Source organism: Lepisosteus oculatus, chromosome 15 (assembly GCF_040954835.1).
Source record: "Lepisosteus oculatus isolate fLepOcu1 chromosome 15, fLepOcu1.hap2, whole genome shotgun sequence".
In the NCBI taxonomy this organism is placed as follows: Eukaryota; Metazoa; Chordata; class Actinopteri; order Semionotiformes; family Lepisosteidae; genus Lepisosteus; species Lepisosteus oculatus.
In genome coordinates, this window is record NC_090710.1 from 2,443,138 (window position 1) to 2,458,424 (window position 15,287).

The 15,287-nt window shown below is 37.2% G+C and overlaps 1 long non-coding RNA gene across 1 annotated transcript; it reads right to left on the bottom strand.

Annotated features, from left to right (window-relative positions):
- Window positions 1-2,365: 2,365 nt before the first annotated feature.
- Window positions 2,366-14,829, bottom strand: LOC138223122 (uncharacterized). The gene is made up of 4 exons (XR_011181628.1): window positions 14,618-14,829; window positions 10,643-10,665; window positions 8,417-8,451; window positions 2,366-3,503 (listed from the first exon to the last, which is right to left on the bottom strand). It is a non-coding gene; the product is annotated as an uncharacterized lncRNA (long non-coding RNA).
- Window positions 14,830-15,287: the final 458 nt, after the last annotated feature.

Sequence of the window (15,287 nt, forward strand, 5' to 3'; positions counted from 1 at the left end):
TAGCACACGCTCAGGTAGGGGCTCTCCTTTTTTTGGCCATTTTCATGCACCCTCAGAGACAATCACGTGTCAAGCAGTGTTGTCTGCACTGGGACTTGGACTTTGTTCTAAGCACGAGGCCGAGGATCCTGTATGTACTCAGAATTCTGCAACGACCAACGTGAATGCTCCACTTGATCAATGGCAGCCTACAATTGGACCTTCGTCAACAACCTGAATAGCTTATTCAGAAGCAGTGCTGGACCGGGAATGAAACAGTTTCTTCCCGTGCAAAAGAGTGACTTTCAAGGACCCGCGGTCACACTCTGCATAGAGACTTTCTACTAGTCAGCCATACTAGTAGACCCCTGGGAGCAACGACTGCACTGCGCGCCGCAGTTAGATTCCTCCGCCCATCCTACTCCGAGCTGCACCTCAACTGGTTGGCCGGTAGCCAGAGGACGCCGGGACAATGCCTATTGGACGACCGCTGGGACAGAGTTTGCAACAGAGGCTGTCAGCTGGTTTGGTATTTGTGCCAGGTAATCCAAATCCATACACAGTGGATAAGTAAACCCCATGTTCTACATTGCGTCTCGAGAATTTAATTGTTACCTCAACACAAGTTGTTATCAGTTTAATTCAAGAGTGATGTATTTACCTCCGAGTCTAGTGTAACAGTGGGTAATAACACTGATTAGCGATTTGGTATAGCCGAACGGTATATTGAAGTATATTCTCTGTTGTGTATCTCTTTGTGTTTGCATCTCTTCGAGATTTGTGTATTGAATCTGTGTGTGTGCATTGTTAATTGTTCTGACGATTGATTGTCTAAAAGCCATAACGAACCACCTCGTGATTATTGCTACAATTAATAATTGTGAACACTTGCACTAGACCTGGTTAGGATTCTGGCTGCTGGATTTTGGACATACTGCAGTTTGTTCAGAGTAGATTTAGATACCCCAGCAAGCAGAGCATTACAGTAGTCAATTTGAGAGAACACAAATGTGTTGATCAGCTTTTCAGCCACAGTTAGTGAAAGCACAGGGTGTAGTCTAGCGATATTTCTGAAGTGAAAAAATATGTTTTGATAGTACGCAGCACATGTAGGTCAAATGTTAAGCCAGAATCGAATATAACCCCAAGGTTTTTCAATTTTGATTGAAGCTCAAGTACAGAACTATCTACAGATAGGGTTACAGGACTGGATTTGAACCATTTGAGAGCAGTGTCAGAAACTCCAAACACAGTCTCAAGACGAGAAAGTAAGATGTTATGGTCAACAGTGTCAAAAGCAGCACTGATAGATATAGAGTATAGAAAGAGAACAAGAAGCTATTAGAAGATCGTTGGTGACTTTGACCGGGGCAGTTTCTGTGCTGTGAAGTTGACGGAAGCCAGATTGGAGGGGTTTGAAAAGGTTGTTTGTCATGAGGTGGTTATGTAACTGAAGTGTGACAGCACGTTCTAGAATTTTTGCAAGAAAGGGTAAGTTGGAGATGGGGTGAAAATTGTTAAGATTGTTGAGAGCCATGTTAGGCTTTTTTGGCACGGGGGTAATGGCACCAGTTTTGAGGACCTTTGGTACAATGCCAGTGCTCATGGATTAATTTATAATATTGAGGACAATGGGACAGAGAGAAGAGAAACAGGACTGAAATAAAGTGGTGGGAATGGCATCTAAAATAGATGTGGTGGGTTTCATGCGTGTAACTAGTTTATTGAGGGATGCTGAGTCAAGAAGAGAGAAGCTGGAGAGAAGGGAATCAGAGAAGCTGGATGAGGAGGGAGGAGGTATGGAAATGATATGCGTAGTGGAGAGAATGTGATGCCAGACGTTGTCAATCTTAGAACTAAAGAAATCTAAGAATGTGTTGCAAAGTTGCGAGTAGTCTGTTGATGAGAAAATATGTCTGGGATTGTTTTGGTGATTTTCAATGATGTGAGAGAAGTAGGTGGATCTAGCAGACTCTATAGTAACCTTATATTCAGATAAGTAATCTCTCCAAGCCTGATAATGTATTTCTATCAGCACCTGAGACTTCCCAGCAGAGTACATACAAAACAAAAATATGATTCTTACTGAAATATCTGCTGCACCTGAACTTTGTTCCATATTGGTTGTTGGGGTGATTCTATACTGTTGTACATGTTGTGGAAAAGATGGTTTGAGAACTGTGGTTTGTACTCCTGTCATTCTTGTGCTTTTTTCATTTTCAAGGACAATTTCGAAAACTATTGTAGCAAAATTCTCAGTTGATTGTAACACAAAGGGAAGCATTACTAGTAATTAAAGGTTAGAAGTTATGAAAGTTAAATAATAAAACTCCCCCATGTTTGGAAATTTCTGCTAATGCTTGTAAAAAATTAATAAGACAAGAGATTAATGGGCAAATATTTATTACACAAAACTACAACCAACATAAAACTAATATTTACAACAGGAGTAAGTTCTGCTGCCCAATTACATGTACTGTAGCTTTCCTTACTAGAGCTCTAACATTGATCTACTGTAGTATCTTCAGAACTAGAGTTAAGTCTCTGTCTTGACGAAAGTAAGGCTGTTTTTAGAAAATCAGTTATTATCCACTGCACAAATTGTACTCTTAACGGAGGCTGAAAGGAGGCAGCCTTTGATACCAATAATTCAGCATATAAACAACAAAAAGTAAAACACGAGTAACAGTCGCAGACAGGCATGTTTCAAAACACAAACTTAAACAGTTTCACAATTAAACACAGAGCTCCTTTGCCTCTATTTAAGTTGTTATTCTTCAGTGCCCAAGTCCCCGACTCTGTCACTGTTGAAACTGGATGCAGTATTGGCTCTTCTCCCTTCTACCCTCTCCAGCTGCTTTCTTCTGTCTCTTTTGTGGTCTTTCTTCTTTGTGCACCACTGGCCATGGGGGCTCAGCTGATGCAAACTCAGGGGAGCAACATGGTTGAATGCCGACTGTGGTGGCAAACTCTTTCAATGGAACAATCAACTGGTCATGTGGGCAGGAAGTCATGTCACACCAAAAGAGTGTTAGTCTAAATTATACCAAGCACCTGTAAAATCTCTTCGACCAAAATTCGCACTGAGCATCTCTAAAGATAGGTATTGCCAATCTATGTGGCCACAAGGCCGCCCATTGACATTAGAATGGAGGAAATATCCTTTTTCTCCCCATGACCTTGGACTGATTCCTGGATCATAAACATATCTGTTGATAGTGTTGGACATTGATTAGATTGGGAATGCATTGAGTTTATCTGCCAAACTGTGTGGTGTCTGAACATTAAAGGGGTATGTATACATTTAATAAAGCAGGGACAAAGACTTCATAAGGATCCCTCAGAATTTAAAACTAATTCATTAGAACATAATCATCACTACAGTCCTCTTTCTCTTTACTAGACACTTTCAGTGCTGCAGGTGGCATGATGACAGTGGTGTATTCACAGTGGTCATCGCAGGGCTGCACAAACGTTCTGACCCCCTCTCCATGGTCGATTGTAGCATACAAAACGTCCTCTTTCTGTCATAAGAAAGATTTAAAAAGGAACAATTGAGTGAGGAGATGGCAGCGGTTAAAAAACATCTTCCACTCTAATAAGATTACACCTTAGTGATTACACATCAGCACCTTCTTTTCTCTGTGAATAGCAGTATGTTGAGGTCTATAACAGCAAAATCCCCAGCCAATACCCTTGGTTCTTTCAAGAAATTCCTGGATGAGATCCTTAGATCTATTTGTCACAAACTACTAAATGGGTTGGATGTGCTGAATGGTCTTGTTTGTAGCTCTTTTTATGTTTTTATGCAAAGAATTGTGGGAGACTGGAACAAGATTATTGTTCTGGACAGTTATTGAAGCTGAGACCCTGACTTGTTATGTTAGTAGTACAGTACATACTATTTTCCAACATAGACAGTGTATGTTTAATCAATGTGTTCAATATAGACAAGAAAAGGTACAATTGTTTGTGTATTTGTCTAATCAGATTTTGTTTATCTATTATTATGAGTTAGAAGATCAGATCACACTTAGAAGCAATTAGTTCAGGAATACAAATTATTCCACACAAACTCTCTCACAACTTTGTCTTTCATATTTTCTACCTACAAAACACAAAAGTGATTAAAAGGTACTGGAGTGCCCATGTTGCTTACTGGGATGACCCTGAATCAGAAGAAGTAGAAAACAAATGGAATGAAATGTAAGTGCTAGTGTGGCCATCAAGAATGTGATATGAATGCAGAGTTGTTAGCGTGTGATGAAAGATTTCAAAACACGCTTCAAGAAAAGCTCACAACGTCTAAGGGAAACTTGCCTGTTGTGATATTTTTATCACAACAGCTTTGCACATTGCAATTAATAATTTGTGTATAAAAATGAAGGCTAAGGAACTATAAATATATACAGTACATATAAAGATATATATGTATAAAGAATATACATTTAAGAAAACTTTTGAGGACTGTATTTGTTGTTTCATTCTTTTTTTATTGCCTAACACATACACAGTTAGCGGCTAGTACGACAGCCGTGGTCATTACAGTGTTTACACACTGATTAGGACCAAAAGCAGTAGCAAGTGATAGCATTTGAAGCATTAACAGGAGCTAACAGGAAAGAGGGCCAGACAGACTTCCAGTCTGCCTTTAAGCTAGAGAAAGGACCTTAAGCTTTGGGAAACCTTCCTAATTTTAAAACTAGGCATTTAAATTCCATGAACGCAAACAAATCACGATCCTTTAGTGTGTTTTGTTAGAGAGGGATGTCCAAGCACAATGTTTAGGAAACATCTTCCTGATTCAGGGTCAACAGTGCAAAGTACAGAAAAGCACAGGGCCGCTAATATCAACTAAATCCTATAACACAAAAAATATAATTAACTAAAACAACACAAAATGCCAATAAAATCATAAATCACAAAGTATCACTAACCTAATAATTAACTAATAAATACTAAATAACTGAATATCTAAAACATAATCATTTTGAATTATTAAGCCTCAGTTCAAGTACTAAGTTTAAAATTCAAGGAGCAAAACAAAACAGAACTAACATGTTTGCTCTTTTAATTTTTCTAAATTTAACTTCTTATTTTTCAACTACAACTACACAATTAGCAACAAACTCACAACATTAATGATTGTGTTTAGAGGGTTCCATGATACCAATGAAAGCTAGCCAATTAAACGAAGGTTCTAATTTTTGTAACAGGCAAATTTAATTTGCAACCTTGGTGTACAGTATCACCACTGGGATATTAGTTTTACAGTTTTGAACACTGGATTGTAAACTCTTTACCACTTTACCACAGTATAGTACAAAGTATAGTTTAAATAATTTTTCATTAACTCTTGACAAAAACTCTTCCTAAACTAAGATTCTAAGACCAGTGCTAAACTAAAATCTTTTACGTACTTGTAAAATACAACATTGACACAGCTGATGCCTTTATTCTGTGAAACATTTTATGATAATTATGATAAAGTATAACCACAGTCATATGTGATCAGAGCTGTCACCAGTGGAAAACTGATTAGGATAATGATCCCAATCTGCAGAAAACTCCCATACACACAAAGAGATACAAATGGCTTAAGGAACACATGAACACATTATTAACACAGCAACACTTGTGAGCACACAGACGGCGGCTTCAAGATACTTTTGCTTCAGTGAACATGTATTTATTTCTGTGACAACATTTTTAAAAAGCATATTTAAATCACTTACAGACACAGTGCATGAGTCCCCATGTGTGGGTGCAAGGTGCATAGCCCAATATTCCACCATACAACAAATGCATGCAATGAGCACCTGCTTTTAGGCTTTTTAGTTATTCTATTAATCATTGTTTTTTTTTTGCTTTGTGGTTGCTTGACAGTTATACCAGATTGTGAGAAACCAGCTGAATAGTCATTGAGGATTTTCTGTACAAGCATGTCTAAACCATTGTAGATTGCTTAATCTTGGTAGATGTATGACATTTGTTTTTTAGGATTTTTTCCCTTAATCATCCACCACTTGCAGACCTACTATACAACATTGTTGTACATCGGTCCTTGTAGTTCCACCGGCAGATATTACAGATTCAGACACTGCAACATATGTAAAGCACTTGCGTGCTTTCTAGATCATGTTTGCTGAAAATATTCTCTAGTTTCTCAGTGATGAAACCTAATAGATTTCATTTCAGATGGAACATCTGAGTCAGTTACTTAACATTTATTACTAAAGGATAAGGTCATAAGTTCAGTTTTGCTTTGTGACTCACAAAAAATATAGGCTTAGTCCTTGCAAATGATAAGTTACTAACATGAACTAAAGAGGTGTAAATCTTACAAAAAGAATTTACAGTGTCTCATAATATATTTAGGAACCAATAATATCTTCTTCTTCTTCTTCTTTTTCACAGCCTTAGTCCCAGACTGTCCTGGGGTCAGCTGCTTTGGTTGCTCTTCTCCATTTGTCTCTGTCGAGCACATCTTCCTCACTCACTTCACATACCTCCATATCTTTTCTCACACAATCTATCCATCTCTTTCTAGGCCTGCCTCTTCCTCTGTTACCTTCCACCTCAAATTCCATTACCCTCTTTGTTACTTCCTCAACGTCCCTCCTCATGATATGTCCATACCACCGTAACCTCGCCTCTCGCATCTTCTCAACCACATCCACCACCCTACATCGTCTACGGATTTCTTCATTTCTGATCTTATCCTTCATTGAAATCTGCAGAATCCATCTCAACATCCTCATTTCAGTTCTTCTCATCAAGTTCTCTTCCCTCTTTCCAACTGCCAAGCATTCAGCTCCATATAGTAGTACAGGTCTAATCACAGTCTTGTACATTTTGCACTTTAACTTTCTGGGAATTTTCCTGTCACAGATTATTCCAGTTATTTCTCTCCACTTGTTCCATCCAGCTTTCACTCTTTGTTTTACTGCCTCCAGTGTTTCTCCTCCCTTTACCAGTTTTGATCCAAGGTATTTAAAGTCATCAACTTGTTTCAGTTTTCCTCCATTTGTCTCCTCAACATTGGTCATAGTATCTCTTCTTCTCTCCATTACCATTATTTCAGATTTTTCTGCATTCATTTTCAGTCCACCCTTTTCCAGACTCCTCTGCCATTTGAACACTTTCTCCTGTAGTTCTACTTCTGAGTCTGCCATCAGTGCCACATCATCAGCAAAGATGAGTGGGAACCAATAATATACAACACATTTTTCCAGTCCAGAATTGAAAAATTTAGAGGGGTTTAAAACTTTAGAGGGGTTTACTCTATCTTTCTATCCTTCTGAGTGGGACGAACTTCTGATTATACTTTTTATTTGTTTGATTCATTTTCTGTTATGCCTGAAGAATCTTGGTAAGGAGATGAGGAAGGCAGAAGGCCAAACAAATAGCAGAAATAACAATAACAATAACAATGGAACAAGTGGAGCTGTGTATTAGGTTTGGGTTGTTCATGCTTGATTAGGGGATGCATTCTTATTCCAGGAAAACTCAGTTTCAGACTCACACTCAGTTTCTATGAAAACCATCATTACATCTTTTCACATCAGAGATGTGATGTTTCCTATCTGGTGGCTTTGCAACCCACCCGAAACAAAGCTTTTTTGATAATGAAACACTGGTGCTTTCAGATGTTGTGGACCTTACATAAACTTGGCAACATATTGCTCTGCTACTAGTTTAGCTAGGAGAGCTCCAAAAAGAACTCAAAGCATTTATTTTACTTTACTGTATGTACAGTAATTATTGTGGCTAAGGATCTGCACCTGTGGCTGGAAGGTTGCCGGTTCAAATCCCACAGCTGGCAAAGGAATCCTACTCCATTGGGTCCCTAAGCAAGGCCCTTAAGCCCAGCTGCTCCAGGGGTGCCGTATAAATGGCTGATCCTGCGCTCTGACCCCAAGTTTTTCCCTGTCTGTGTGTCTCATGCAGAGCAAGTTGGGATATGCGAAAAGACGACTTCCTAATGCAAGAAATTATATATGGCCAATGAAGTGATCTTATCTTATCTTATAAACCAGAAATATTTCAACATTCTTCTGTAAAGAAACAAGGAGTGTGGATGTTAAATAGCGGAAGCAAATTCCAAAGTGAATTTAACACCTGCAGCACTGTGGTGATGTATTATTAAAAAAGGAATCTTCTTCTTCTTCTATTTCATAAGATATGAAGAGCTTTTACAAAACTATTTCTTGATGTAACACTAAGACTGAGGAATATTTATCTAAACAGAAGCAATGGGAGAGGATGATGGTGGATGCATACAACATTTACACTGAAGAGCGAAACTACTGGGCAATCAGAACCATATCAATAACCCTTTCTGTTCAGTTAGACACAGTTAATGAATTTCTGTGCTGTCCCCCCGGTGCCTTCTGCAAATTTAGACAGAACTGGATAAAAAAATAGTTATACCCACATTGTTTGCATTTGCAGTACTGCTGTCATTTTCTCCTAAATTGAAAGAAAAGAAAAAAAAAGGTCATAAAAATGAATGTTCAGAGTTGAGAGTAGACCAACTTAGCATGGAAACAGAACAACAACACAGCTGGAGGAAGTATGTTTATAATGTAACTTCATTGCAAAAACTCTACAACTTGCATGCTATCTTTGTTACATTAGAGATAGGGATCTGCATTGTAAGCATTGCTTGGTGTGGATTGGGAGGTGCAGTGCTTGTTCCTGTTTGTTTGGGGGTAAGAGGTGTGTACATACAGTACATCACACTTGACAAGGAACTAATAACATTGGCTCATGCAGCCTGCACTTACAACATTACATAATAAAGCCTTTATTTCCCAATTATCTTCAAACACATGGAACTGACTAGCAAGTAATGCACTTCTTAACACAGGATTAGTTTTAATTAAGATACTATATCTGTCAGACTCTTTCTCAGACGATCAGCAAAGGCTGAGCGCCTGGTAACTCCTCAAAAACTATTGGCTCTAGCTTGTCCTTAAGCTATGGCTTCTGTGATCGTCTCTAATTTAAAGCTTTCTTAGACTCCTTACTTGAAGATTATGATGTACACTCATCTTATATACATTGAAATCACTGTGCTTTCTGTGAGAGTCCTATGGTCTCGAACAGAAGAAGAGTCTCTGGACAAAACATTAGCGACATCAGATCCACAGAGAGATCTTTTTTCCAACATTTTTCATGCCACATCTCCAGCTGAATCAATCTTTGCATCTGGACATTCAGGGAGCAGAGTGTGGAAACACAGCTTTGCCGCAGTTTTATATATTTTTTTATTTTAGTTTGATTTATTTTTAGTATTATTTTTGGATTCTTAATGAGGGCAACCAGCTGGAACCAAGCTGGACATTTTATGATTTGATAGTTGTCTCACGTTGCTCACCCACTTCTCAAATTAATACTTTAAATAACTTATTTTGTTTTTTTATTTTTACCAGGTACATCACTGAAGAACAAATTTTCTTTCACAACAATGACCTGGATTCTTAATTATATATCAGTGCACTGACTGGAGCAGTCTGAATGAACTACCTTTTTCAAATGTATTTCTATTAGCAAACATCTAATGCTCTTTTTTTAAAAACTGTAAGTCAACAGCATGACCACAGGACTAAATGTATTACCCACAAAGTCTATTCTTAGTTTACTTTCTTACCAGTTCTGTGTATGTGTGATTAGTATATATTAGACCAAGATATGTAAGAATAATTAAAGACAAAGTTCTATATTAAATACTTTTAGCATAGAGGAATAAAACATTTGAGACAAACAAGAAAAGGTTTAGAAAAACAAATCACCTGGGTCTAGTGAATGTTCACTATTTGTTCTTTAGGAAACAAGTGATGTTATTTATCATTTGTTTAAAAAAATGGTCTAATTGATACTAAAGACAGTTAAAATGCACTGTCTGAAAAATCACTAATTGGGTGTCTATGTATGAAACAAACAACAAAACCTAGCCAGGTAATTAAATTCCAACATGTCAGATGTCTATAGAATTGCAAGTTTTAGAGTCAATAATAAGAACTAGATCTCCTGCATGATCATGGAATTTCAGGGATAGGCAGCAAGAATTTAGAAAAGGCAGGTTTTGCTTAATATTGAACAAGCAACATCCTTAATGAATACCAATGGGCCATACTGTGATATGGTATATTTTTTTATTTTTGTGAATCCTTTCGATGACGTTGGTCATAAAGGATTAATACTCATAAAACTGGATTTTTAAAATCCTCAAAGGCATTGACAATGTCAACTGTAAGAAGAACAGCATTTAAAATTGAGAACAGGAGGCAATTCTATATTCTATATATAAAGAAATGGCAGGAACAGATCCTTGGGTGAATTAGCTACTGACTACCAATTACTTTACTCCTACAAGGATAAAGGGTTACTGTACTCATTGTTCATATCATTCTATAGACTTAAATGCTTGTAGTAAGGAAAATAAATACCTTATTTTACTGTAAAACCAGTAAATTTAAAAAGCAGCAATAACAATAGAAGTAAAAAGACAAAACAGTCTTTGTGTTCATTTTAATTTTTACATCTAGCTCAAAGCTATTTTTTTTAATTCATGAGGCAATTTAATGAATTCATTCGATCATAATTACACCTATTGCACCATTTAAGATACTGATCAGCAAGTAAATTGAAATATTACCTGTGGCATCTTCTTTTGTTTTCCTAAGAAAGAAAAACAGGTATTTTTACAACATATTGTCTCATATTTGGAATATGCATATTAAATTAGGTTTACAAAAAAACAATAAAAAATAGGTTTCTTAAGTAGACAAACAAATTAGATATTTGTAAGCAGGGCTAAAATGTATTTATTTGAAATGACTTCTCAATCAAATGTAATTTATGACAATATGTTACAACTTACTGCGTGAAGTTACAGTACAGTATGTTCTCCCTGTGTTCATGTGGGTTTGCCCTGGGTGCTCCAATTTCCTCCCACAACCCGAAAACACCAGTACATTAACTGACTTCTGGTAAAACTGGCCCTCAAATGAGTGTGTCTGTCTGCCCTCCAATGAGCTGGAGTCCTGTCCAGGGTGAATCCTGCCTTGTGCCCATTTAATCGGTTGTTAACTTAGTTGGCCTCCATTGCCACTGTTGGCCTCCATTGCCACTGTTCCCAGATCATTACTTACTGGAAATTACCTGGAAAACCTGGCGGACTATGAACCTCCATGAGTAGAAATGATTTTTACTAGTTGTAAAAAGTAGCAGAATGCAAATGCACAGAGGGACACAGACGGTCCTTGCAGTAAAACTCAGTTGCTTTCCTGTGAGACATTCAACCTTTTTTAATCGGAAAAGCCCTTTTCAAGAATTCCCTCTCTCTTTAGAAATTACTTTTCCTCCACCTAAACTGAAGTCTATCTTTATCATACTGTATATAAAAATAATGCTGCCACTATTGATTCTATAACAAATATTAAAAGCAGAGCTGGGTCAGAAAGTTTACTTTAAATTAAATTTTAGACTTCCCTTTAATTCTGGTGACCCAGACGATACATCCTGGATCCCTTGTTGACAGCCCAAGTTTTACTGTTACAAATCAGAGAGCATGTGGTAACTTCGGTCTAAAGCACAAACTCTTTCTGTGCAGCAGAATTTGTTGTCACTTACAAGATCTACTCCATTGCATAAAATGCTTGTATGAAATTTCAATAGCAGATTGCAATTCATGGAATTATTTTTTGGTAATAATTATTGCAAATGTACATTTCAATGTGAGAATACGAGGCAAAAGAATCGATAATAATCAGTGACAATTGATAATGGACTATAAGGAAATTTGTGACAGACATGGTCACAAAATTGCTGGAGGTGAACGTGCTCATTAATTGAGCTTGAGCTTTCAGTTGTGGTCAAGGTCAAAAACAAATATGTTCCATGATCTCAAATGAAATTAAACCAACAGCTACCGGCCACTTCTCACAGCAACATGAGAAATCCAAGGAGGCCTGCTGTAGACACAGTTGCTAGAATATTTTCCAGTGAGGATCAATAAGTCAAATATACAGTACTGTATGGTATTATGGTATTCTTGCAGTATTACATAAATTGCTGAAACAATTGAAATTACTGTAGTATTGGTGTAAAATCACTATGCTTGTGTTGATCTTCTGTAGTTTAGAATTAAATGGATAAAGCCAGGGGTGGGAGTGACGAGACTTTTACTGCAGTCCTGATATGAACAGCAAGATGCCTTGTAAATAAGAATTTAACATGTCTGTCTGTACATAAATGTGGTATGTGAGCTATGTTCAAGAGTGCAACAGCAAAGTCATGGATGTTGCTCTGTGAAGTGTGTAATCGAGTACCTCATGCAAATAAATCTTTGTTTTCAAAGAAGGATGGAGCTGGGTATGAGTGCTGGTTATCACGAGTATCTGTATGTTGATGAAACATTAATCTGGACAAATGTTTGTGCTGTAGTGAGTAAGATATGTTCCAGTGTGCTAGGACAGTGTGGAGGGAATATAACATTACTACAATGTCAGATAATGGAGTTCAGGGATGAAACCCTGTGCTGCAACTGTTCAACAGCCCTTCTGCTACTATAATATTTTCTGGATGCACTGCACAATTACCTTGTTCATCCAAATGCAGGATTTACATTTGTTGTGATCCAGGACAACATAAACAATTGGCATGCATTACACTACAAGAGTAGCCTGCAGCACACGGCAGAGTTTACCATGAAGTTCCTGCCAACATGTACCTCATTTCTCAGCCCTAGAGAGGAATTCTCTCCTGCCTGTACTGTAGGTAGAGAGTATAAGATTGCCGGCCTCCTCCTGAGGCCCTCATCAGAATGGAGTGTGATGACATCATAGGGCAGCTGGACCAGGCATGCATTAGACCTTCAAACAATTTTATTCCATGGGGCCTTTCTACCGTGGACTTCAGATACCACGTGGAAGAGTATGTGTGGCCTCAAGCTGAAGATCAGAGACTGGCACGCTGTGGTTCACGGTATTTTTGTTTCAATAAGAATATTTGTTAAGTATGAACTCCATAGTGTTTTAGTGAAGAACTTTACTTTTACATGATATTTTTCTCACATTTTGTTCCAAAATTTGTATTTTTCATTGGTTGCAGGGTTTTACTTTTGTTGTTGCAGCAGTGAGGAGTTTGGGATTTTGTGATTAGGAGTTTTACACAAAAAAAAACAAAACAAGTTATTTACAGCATAAAATGTGCCAAAGCAATGGTAGAAACATTATTTTATAAATCTAAGAGTGAATGGACCAAATGCAAGAAGCCATCACTGTTTTGTGAGCAAAGGGAATCTATTAAGAGTTAACCGTCTCCGAGGACATCATTGGTATTCTGTTTAAAAGTTTAAATTTTAAATTTGATGTTTATAGTTTTCACTACAATGTACAGCTACAACAATCAATTTCTTGCACGTCAAAACATGTCTCACAAAAGTGAAATTAATTAGGGTGCAAACTGGATAGTGACTAACAGAATTTATTCTCTCCTTGCTTCTTGATTTTTATTTCAAATACACGCAGAAATGAGCTGACCTGGGAGTTTTTTTTTTCAGATCTATTTCACAAGGCATCAACCCATCAGTGACGTTCAAACTCTCTAATAGTATGGAGACAAATATTTCAGGGCTTTTATATTCTGACTTGAGAATTTTTAAACTGATTTTTATTTAACAACTAATTTAGAGATCCCTCAAAAGTGTATGGATTTGTGTTATTCAACTTGATTAATTTATCATTTAAAAATACTTAGAAAATAGATAAAAAGGTTTCAAAGATTTTACTCTGCTGTTTTATGTATTCTGTTGTGAAATCTGTCACACGTTGAGTCCTACAGTTCAATGCTGACAGAGGATTTAAACAGCTTCTTTTGCATTTTGCCCTTTTGTTTGCCTACTTTTTTCCATTTCATTGTCCATCCATGCTGTACACAATGCTAACATAGAAGGCATGCAAATATATATTGATACTCTTCTACTCCCTTGTTTATTTTTCAGTTCTAGAAACATTGCGTGCAACGTAGACCATAAAGACCGCGGGTGCTCCGTCTCCTTCCAAAATCGATTAAATCTATCTGTCTTTCACTCGGATTCACTCTTTTATACATTTCCACCAGAGTTCGTGGAAGAACATTGTTTCAAGTTCCTTTGTGGTATTCTTTATACCAAATAATCATACCAATAATCTATCACACAGTCATGCTCTTGTTGAGTGAAAGTGCCCTTTTACATGAATACTCTAGTTTATATTATCCTGCAATAACATGCAATAAAAACAACAACAACAACAACAACAATTATAATTATAACAATAATTATCTAATAAATTGTTATACAACTGAAATTCAGGAAAAAGAACTGTGAATAGTCAAAACAATAATTAAGAGGAAGGCATATAGTTCTTATTACCATGAAGCACAAAAGTTTTTAACTGTGCATATTTTCTTTTTTGTCTGGCAGACATGCACTGCCAGTTGATTCAGATCTTTCACTCAAAAATTAATCACTGGAACAGCACCACTTAAGTACAAAAAAGTGCTGGGCTTTCCTAGCCAGCCCTCGCAAGAGGGTATTCTTCTGCCTAATATGAGTGGTGATGGAGAGGTAATGGAAGAGCACACTGACCTGTTCCTCGCACAGCAGCAGTTTCCCATATCTCAGTCCTCATTCATACACCAGATGCTCCACCAAGAGAATGATGCATTTATTGTTCAAAGTCTAGAGACTTTATCAGTATCAACAGCAGGCAAACTTCAGGTGACAGGCAGTCAGGGGATCTGAACTGAAGAGAGATGAACTGAAAGGAAAGAGAAACAGCGCGGTTATAAAGTACTGTCACTTCCTGTAGTCTTCTGCTTCTTTTAGACGTCTGTGCTATTTCTTTTTTTATCCTCCTCTGTGCCTGTTATACTTGCACTGGAACATCTGATGCAATTGAAAAAAAAACAATGTAAAACCTTTCAAAGCATGAAAGTTGATTTACATTGGAAATGTTTTGGAGCTTTGATTGCTATAAATATGAAATTACAGCAAACTTTGTGCACATTTTATTGTCCCACATGAAACCTACATGAAAGAGAATTATGGTTTGCCACAGGTAACATGATATAAAAACAATTTGAATATGAGCTCTAACCAACAAAACTAATGATTAAAAGTCACTCCCCAGGTTTTATGCATATATACAGTACTAATTATCTATCACAACAAAACTGGTTTAACTGGTCTCCTTTAAATCATCACCTTCTCAACATTTGAAACACAAACTACGCATACAAGTGGAAACTTCATGGAA